General features: G+C 47.9%; 2 long non-coding RNA genes across 2 annotated transcripts; one reads left to right on the plus strand and one right to left on the minus strand.

Moving 5' to 3' along the window:
- Positions 1-399: 399 nt before the first annotated feature.
- LOC123333057 lies at positions 400-5,501 on the minus strand. Its single transcript, XR_006550229.2, has 3 exons — positions 5,264-5,501; positions 3,947-4,129; positions 400-758 (listed from the first exon to the last, which is right to left on the minus strand). It is a non-coding gene; the product is annotated as an uncharacterized LOC123333057 (long non-coding RNA).
- Positions 5,502-5,817: 316 nt separating this feature from the next.
- Positions 5,818-8,246, plus strand: LOC123333058. Its single transcript, XR_006550230.2, has 2 exons — positions 5,818-7,272; positions 8,048-8,246. It is a non-coding gene; the product is annotated as an uncharacterized LOC123333058 (long non-coding RNA).
- The last annotated feature ends 683 nt before the right edge of the window (positions 8,247-8,929 follow it).

Here is an 8,929-nt window from a genome sequence, read left to right on the forward strand (position 1 = left end):
AAAATGAAGAAGTGAGGGAGAAATGGGGAAATGGTGTGAGGTAATCCTTATAATATCCAAAAAAAACAGAAAAGCTATAAAGCCTCTGTAATCAAAAGCGTGTGATGTGAGCCAGGACCAGACATGCAGAGCAGGAAAATACCACAGAGGAGTATGTTTGGGAACCTAGTTGATGACAAAGTGGAGTGGCAATTCACCGGGGGCAAGGCAGGCATCATTCATTTGACGCTGTCAACTGGACGAGAAATGAATTCTTATGGCATCTTCACTGTGACGCAAGACTGACCCCTCTTCTACGCCATTGCTCTGCTTCAACTCTGCAGCCCCCCACCCTCCCCATTCCAACCTTCCCTGAGCCAGCAGAAGCAGTAAGCCCCCTCCCACCTCCCCACCTGCCCCTCCCCGCCCCCGGTACCCTCATTCATTCAGCCAACACCAATTTTATTGAGCACCTTCCAGCACCATGTGCTATTCTAGGGGCTGGGTATTCGTTGAGAAAAAGAGACAGGATGCCTGGCTCCGTGGTCGGCCAGTCTGTCTCCCTGTTCAAAGTCCAACCGTCCATCCGAGCTCCGGGGTTTATGCCTTCCCTTTTCCAGTGGATTTCTCTTCTGTGGTTTTCGGCATTGTGCCCCGCCCTGCTGGATTATTCCCATCAGCAAACCGCACGCTCAGATATCTCCCACTTTGAAAAACAAAACATCTCCTTTGAGTCACATCTCCCTGCATTCTCTTCATTGCTTCGTGGAGAAAAATAGCTGTAAATAAACACACGTCTATCAAAGAGTGTTCTGCATGTTCTGTTCCGTATTCTCTGCTTCCCACCACCTGTCTGCTTTCCTCCAATGAGAGTCCCTGTCCCCCATCATTCCAGGGAAACTGCTCTCGACAAGGTCACCCATGAGCCCCGTGTGGCCAGAAGAAAGGGATATTTCAGGACTTCCTTGATGGCCCAGTGGCTAAGACTCTGCGCTTCCACTGCAGGGGACGCAGGTTTGATCCCTATTCAGGGAACTAAGATCCCACATACCTCATCACGGCACAGCCAAAAGAGAAAAAGAGGAAGAGAGGGGGTATTTCTCACTGCCCTTCTCGCCCCTCCACGCAGCAGCAAGTGACACAGCTGAACACGCTGCCTTCCTGAGACACTCCTCGCCTGCCGTGGTGACAATCCCACCAAGTCCCATGGTGTTCCTCTTTCTACTTACTTCCCAGCTCCTCTCTTCTCCTGGATGATCTGGGTTCCCCTGCCTCCATCCTCCGTGCACCCCACTGTCTCTCTGGGAGACACAGCCTGCGCTCGGGCACACGGCCCACATCTCCGGTCCTGCTGCTCCCCTGAGTTGGACACTCAGGTGCCAGCCTCTTACCGGATATCTGCCCTCAGATGTCTGATGGGCACTGCACACCTAACCTGCCCAGTAGAACTCTGTGTGGGGTATTTTTCCCTAAAGCTCACTTTTCTCAGATTTCCCCAGCTCTGTACAGGATGTCACCACTTAACCCAGTGAGCAGTGAGATTGTGCCTAAACCCAAAGGCCTATCTTCAGTCCTCTTTGCCCTGACATCTAACCCGTAGCCGTGCGTGCTCAGTTCTCAGTCGTGTATGACTCTGTGACCCCATGGACTGTAGTCTGCCAAGCTCCTCTGTCCACGGGATTTCCCAGGCAAAAATACTGGAGTGGGTCACCATTTCCCTCTTCAGGGAATCTTTCTAGTCCAGGGATGGAACCCTCATCTCCTGCACTGGTAGGTGGATTCTTTCCCACTGAGTCACCTGGGAACCCCAACCCATAACCAAGTCCTGCTAATCCATGTTACCTCTAAACTCACTTTGTTAATCTCCACCCCCACAGCCTCCAATGTCACCTCTCCCTGGGCTGACTGGACAACCTTCTGGCTTCCACTCTTCCTCCCTCTATTCAGCGTCCTCAGAGTCTTTGGAGGGAGGCTTTAAATAGGAGGCAAGGCACCTTGATACAGCTCCTTACCCCCTCAACACACACACACACACACACATAGTCTTTTTTTTTGGCAACACTGCATGGCGTACAGGATCTTAGACCAGGGATTGAACTCATGCCCCCTGCAGTGGAAGCATGGAGTCTTAACTGCTGGACCACCAAGTCCCACAGTCTTGTACTTACTATACGATCTAAACTTCTGCTTATGACCAGCTCCCACGACCTCCCTGCCCCAACACTTTGCTCCTCAGACACACTTCTCTTTTCTCTTCCTGCCTCAGGGCCTTTGCACTTGACTTCTCTCTGCCTGGAAAGCCCTTCCCCCAAAGTCCTTCCAGGGCTAACTTTTTCTCCTCCTTTCTGTCTCGGTACAGCAGGCACCAGCTATTTAAACAGCTTCCCACCAGCCATTAGTCTCTATTACAGCATCCTGTTTATCCCTTCTAACAATTGCCTTGATCTGGAGTTATCTTACCCATTCCCATTTTTTTTTAAATTTCCTTTGGGTCTCCTTCCACCATGACATCATCCCCTGAGGTCTGGAGCCCCCTCCACCTTACTCAAGTTTGTGCCCGACACCTTGGACCAAGCCTACCCTCCCCCCAGGAAGTGCTCAATCAGTATTAGTCAAAAGAACGAACAAAAAAGAAAACAAATGAATAAATAAAGTGATGCAGAAATGAAATACAAGCTTTTCTTCCCCTGTGGAAGAGGGAGATTAGAGAGGAGAGGGGTTAGTGATGAGAGACTCTAAATTTTCCCGTGAGCTATTTCGGTATCACTTGACTTGTTTCATTAATCTAGCACCTTGTGAATCATTAAATGCTAATAAAGTCCCTGTGGAAGAAGAGGTTTCCAGGCTGACAAAGATAGGGAGAGCCAGGTTCAGGCTGCCAGGGCCAAAGTCCACCCAAGCATCAAATACTACCTGTAATTACATGGCTGGGAGGAGGAATTCTGGTTCGGAGCCAACTGGCAGTGCCCACAGGGGGAAGAGGACAGTGGAGCTTCACGGCGGTGATAGAATAAACCTCGCCCTGTACCCAGGTTACAGTATCACACGTACATTACCACGCGTCAAATAGATCGCCAGTGGGAGTTTGATGCCTGACACAGGGCACCCAAAGCTGGTGCCCTGCTACAACCTGGATGGATGGGGTGGGGTGGGAGGCGGGAGGAGGGTGTTCAGGATGGAGGGGACACATGAATGCCTATGGCCACTTCATATTCATGTATGGCAAAAACCATCACACTACTGTAAAGTAATTGTCCTCCTGTTTAAAAAAATTAATTAAAATGAAAAACATACCACACCACAATGAAAGGAGACAAGGCAATTGAAGACGAGCCCCTGAAAACTAGACCCCAAATGATGACGAGTCAGGATTTGCTAGCCGTCCCACCAAAGGGTTTTCAGTAAAACCCAGATTCCAGTCTGGGCTCTGGAGAGTGTTTGCACATTAGCAAGTCTACACTCCCCACCCCACTCCCCTCATGGCTGATCCCCTGTGGAAGGAGAGGCAGGGAGCAGGAAGTTGCAAAGAAAGGAAAATAGGAGTTATGTGGAAGGATGTGACCAAGGATGAGGAGTCCACAGCGAAGGCCAGGACTCCCCCACCCCAACCTGTACCCTGTCCTGGCAGGGTCTTCTTTTCTCTGCTTCCTGGGGGTTTCCCAGGTGATGAATCTGTCTCCCTCCCCGGAGGACTCCTCTTCTCCTCCTGGCCTCTCCCTGGATCCTCTCTAACACAGCCACAGCCACCTGTCCTCCCCTGGCCTCCTTCCCCCCGGCCAGGAATGGGCTCTGTCCCCTAGGGGCCAGCTCAGCTGAGGCCCCCAAACCGGCTTCTCTAGCCCAACCCCCTCCAGGCTCCTGGCCTGGACCCTTTTCTGCCTGTGATGCCAAACCCTGGCATTCCTGACTTTGCAAAGGCTCTGGGGCCTCCGGTATCTCCGTGACTACTGGACAGATGTGTGCTCACCTTCTAACTCCGTAACGATTTCAGGGCTTGCAGAAACTCCTGGACCTCTCAGAGCATCGACTGAGGTGGAGCTGAAACTATGTCGAGATGGATTTAGAAGTTCCCAACAGGTGCAGAGAGAATATCCTTGTTTCCAGCCTTATGACCTAAAAGCCAGGTAGCCAGGCAAGGTTACACTGGTACCTGTGTGGACACAGTCAGTTGTAAGAGCATCTTCTTCACTCTTAAGTCCTGCTTACTAATTATTTGTATTATAACTGCAGCCTATGTGAGCAATGCTTAAAATATTATAACTTTAAAACGATGCATTCAATATCTGATAATATAGAAAACAAGCCAAATAAAAAGAACAAGAAGAGAAAATTGTACTCAGGAAATCATTGCAGAGGGACTTCCCTGGTGGTCCAGTGGTTAAGAATCTGCCTGCCAAGGCAGGGGACATGGGTTGAGCCCTGGTCTGGGAAGATTCCTCACACCGTGGAGCAGTTAGGCCCACATGTCCCAACTACTGAAGCCAAAGGGCTCTAAAGCCCTTGATCCGCAACAAAAGAAGCCGCTGCTATGAGAGGCCCCTGCACCGCAACTAGAGACTAGTTCCCACTCACTACAACCAGAGAAAGCCTCACAGCAACGAAGACCTAGCGCAGCCAAACATAAATGAATAAAAAATACCAGTTAGCAGCTTACATTCCTTTTTTCTTTTTTAAAATTTATTTTTAATTGAAGGATAATTGCTTTACAGTATTGTATTGGTTTCTACCAAACATCAGCGTGAATCAGCCATAGGTTTACTCCTGTCCCCTCCCACCTGAACATCCTTCCCACCTCCCTCCCCATCCCACCCTTGTAGGTTGTTACCAAGCAGCTTACAGTCTTTAAAAAATAGCCCTTTCAGAAACAGAAGAATTGTGTATGTCCACAGCTGCAGGATTCCATTCCAATATTTCTCAAAATCTCCCAGGATAGCTGGCCTTTTAGACACAACTGGTGGCCATTTGGTTTCGGCATGTGATACAGGTTTTAAAACCTTGTTTCCTTCAACCATGAAAACACCCCCTCCCAGCCTCTGGGGAGACCAGAGCGGCACCTTCCCTCCTGCTTCGTGATCCCCAGATCTGTCTACACTGCATTTCACGCACGGCTCCTGAGCTTCCTCTCACCTGCATCAGTACTTTCATGGCCCAATGCACTTACTTTACAAGGTTACGGGGCAAAGGCAATAACACAGTGAGGCTGTGGTGTGCACCCTGCCTTAGAGACAGAGCTGGCATTTCTGCAGACACTTGGGCCTGTGCCAGCTGGCCCGTTGGAACCTACCTTGGCTGTGGGAATGGTGCCCGGAGCTGCCAACTATCACACCCCACAGGATGAATTGAGCCAACCCATGTTGGCTACCAGTCTGAGGTAGCCTGATGGCCAGGCCCCTTCTTTCATACAACCGCAGTGATGAATTCTGTACAAAGGGGTGGCAGGCCCACCTGAAGACAGAAAAATGTCAATTTCATGATTAAATGAGAAGCAAGTGACTGAGAGGTAGATAGACAATAGATAAATGATGGAGATGCTGCTGCTGCTGCTGCTGCTAAGTCGCTTCAGTCGTGTCTGACTCTGTGCGACCCCACAGACGGCAGCCCACCAGGCTTCCCCGTCCCTGGGATTCTCCAGGCAAGAACACTGGAGTGGGTTGCCATTTCCTTCTCCAATACATGAAAATGAAAAGTGAAAGTGAGGTTGCTCGGTTGTGTCCGACTGTTCGCAACCCCATGGACTACAGCCTACCAGGCTCCTCTGTCCATGGGATTTTCCAGGCAAGAGTACTGGAGTGGGGTGCCATTGCCTTCTCTGGATGGAGATGATAGACAGACAGATAGAGAGAATTCCCTGGCAGTTCAGTGGTTAGGACTCTGAGCATTCACTGCAGAGGTCAGGGGTTCGATCCCTGGTCAAGGAACTAAGATCCCACATGTAGTGTGGTATGCCCCTCCCCCCGCAAAGATAGATAAACAGGTAGATAAGTAGACAGACAGTTGGAAGATAGACGATAGATAGATGATAAAGACAAAGACAGGTAGATGGTATATAGATGATAGATGATTGTTTGGTACGAAGAGAGCACTCGACTGTTGAAGCAAATGGGCAAAAGATTGACAACAGGTGAATCTGGGTAAAGGGTATACGGATGTTCTTTATATGCAATTTATATGCTAAAATAAGAAGTTTAAACAAATAAAAAGTAAAATTAAAATGCTCAGTATCTCTAAGGTGGTAATATGAATTGTTTTCTGTCCCAACTTATCTCTGCTTTTCAAATTTCTACAGTGAGTGTTGTTCATAATAGCTACGGATGTTATTAAGAAAGAAGTCTCGAAGCCATCATTTCTCCAAGGGTAGATCTCACCCCAGGCACAGTCTAATAAGGCCCCTACCATGGGAGCCACTGTTTCAGTCTACAAAGAACCCAGCAGGGCGAGCAGGGGCTGACCCTCCGCAGAGTGCTGCCCTTGGGCCAGGTGGCGCCTCCCAAGGGCTAGAAAAAGACAGAACACGTGTGGGCTGTAGGAGCCAGAAGTTGAAGAACGGAAGCCACGCTCACCTAGAAAGAGTGCGCTGCTTTTTTCTACCTCCTCGGATCTTTCTGATCAAGATGAGTTTTGCTAATGCCTTTAATACCTTAAAGCCTAAGGACAGTGTCTTTCCAGCCTGTGCCTCTGGCTACAGCAACTGACGGGTAATGAGAGCCCAACCTTGCTGGACTCTGGTCCCTTCAAAACCAGAGATCAACAGAGTCCAGTTTTTCCAGAATCCAGGACAAGAGCTGGGCCTGCTTAGCCCCAAATGTCACATTTCATGATTTTAAATTCTTGAAACTCCATATCTTGTTTTCTGTTGCTTTAATCTGTTTGGGCTGCTATAACAAAGTCCCATAGACTGGATGGTTTAAACATACATTTATTTCTCACAATTCTGGAGGCTGATATCAGGGTGCCAGCATGGCTGGGTTCTGGTGAGACCCTCTACTAGATGGCAGACGGCTGACTCCTTGTATCCTCCCGTGGCAGAGGGCAGAGAGGAAGCAAGCTCTGCAGGGACTCTTATAAGGGCATTAACCCTCATGGCCTCAGCTAATATTAATTACCTCCCAAAGGCTCCACCTAATACCATCTCATGGCCAGCAGGGTAGGGTGGGGGCGAGTGGGGTAGTGTTCAATTTTAGGAAAGCACAGTCAGTTCATAGCATCCTCCAGGACTTCCCAGGACCCTGACACCTGGACAGACTTGAACCCCACCCTTTCTCCACTGGCAGTGCTGGGGAGAAGAGTGACCAGGTAGGTATGAGGTTTTAGAACCAGGGGGAAGTTTGCATCACAGCTGCTGTGGCCACACAGGCTAAGGTAAATGTCAAGAATTCCAGGGACCCCAGAGCCTGCACAGGTATGTTCTGACTCACTGGCTACTTCACTGCAGACAGAAAGGACAGAGTGGGGAGGACTTAGATCGTGAGTGGATCCCCAAAGCTGATTTTCGTAAGGCTATGATTCCCAACTGTCTTCTTCCTAATTCAGAATGATGGGGGAAGGGGGTAAGCGCGGGGAATGGACCACGTGAGGAGGACGAGGAAGGCCCTGCAGACAAGAGCTGAGCAAAGATGTAGAAGCCAGGAGAGGCAGGGCTGTTGGGGGAGGGGGTCAGAAGTACAGCACGCTGATGTCACTGGGACATGATCTGAGGGCCAAGAGGGGCTGAGCTCGTAGTGAAGCCAGGACACAGAAGGCCTTTTTTGAAGTTGTGGTGAAATATATACAAAAATTTTTTTTTTTTTACCTTTTTTGTTTGTTTGCTTTTTGGCTGCTCCATGTGGCTTGCAGGGATCTCAGTTCCCTGACCAGGAATTGAACCTGACCATGGCAGTGAAAGTGACAAATCCTAACCACTGGACCACCAGGGAATTCCCATAAACTTAGCCATTTTTAAGTAGACAGTTCAGCGGCATTAAATAAACACTTTTGTGCAGCCATCACTGCCAACCATGTTTTAAAATGTTACCATCTTCCCAAACTGAATCTCTGTACTCATTCCTCTCCATTCTCCTTTCCCTTCCAGTGGCAAAAATGTCAGCTGCTTTCAAAACGTGGGACGGTTTCTACTTCACGTCGGCAAGTCTTCGCTCATTGTTGACCGGAGACTCATTAACGTCACGGGTGTTAGTTTCTGCAAAAAATCCCCCTTAAATAAATGAAGTGTTATTTCACTTTAATAAAATGTGAAAGTTTTACTTTAATAAAGTGTTAATTCACAACAACAATTTCTGATTTTTTTTTTTAATTTAGAAGTCTCTTAGGATTGCGAAATTAGCTGCCCAGTTTCATTCAGCCACCACACAGAAAACAGACACAACAGTCCCAATAGTGCGAATTTTGAAAGGATCGCGGTTATTTGACTAGAGTAGTTATGACTTGTTTCACCTGAAACTTTTGGCCTGTTCTCTTAATAAGAACCAATCTGTTTCAGGTCTAACTTTGCAAGACTGGGCTCCAGAAGCATAGTGAACAAGAAACACAAATTCAAAGTATGACAACTTAAAAGTCAATCTGTTACTTATACAGACAGAACACTTTGGAATTTTGCAAACTGCATAAAGACAGTTGTTTTTTGTGGGTTTTTTTTTTTTTTTTTTACAATGTTGTGTTAGTTTCTTATATACAGCAAAGTGACTCAGTAATGCATATATATATTCAGATATTCTTTTTCACAATGGTTTATTACAAGATATTGAATGTAGTCCTCTGTGCAACAGAGGACTTTGTTGTTTATCTATCTTATATACAATAGTTTGCTTCTGCTAACCCCAAACTCCCCACTACTTGGTAACCACCAGTGTGTTCTCTATGTCTGTGAATCTGTTTCTGTTTCGTAAGTTCATTTGTGTCATATTTTAGATTCCACATATAAGGGACATCATATGGTATTTGTCTTTTTCTTTAC

Source organism: Bubalus bubalis, chromosome 4 (assembly GCF_019923935.1).
Source record: "Bubalus bubalis isolate 160015118507 breed Murrah chromosome 4, NDDB_SH_1, whole genome shotgun sequence".
In the NCBI taxonomy this organism is placed as follows: Eukaryota; Metazoa; Chordata; class Mammalia; order Artiodactyla; family Bovidae; genus Bubalus; species Bubalus bubalis.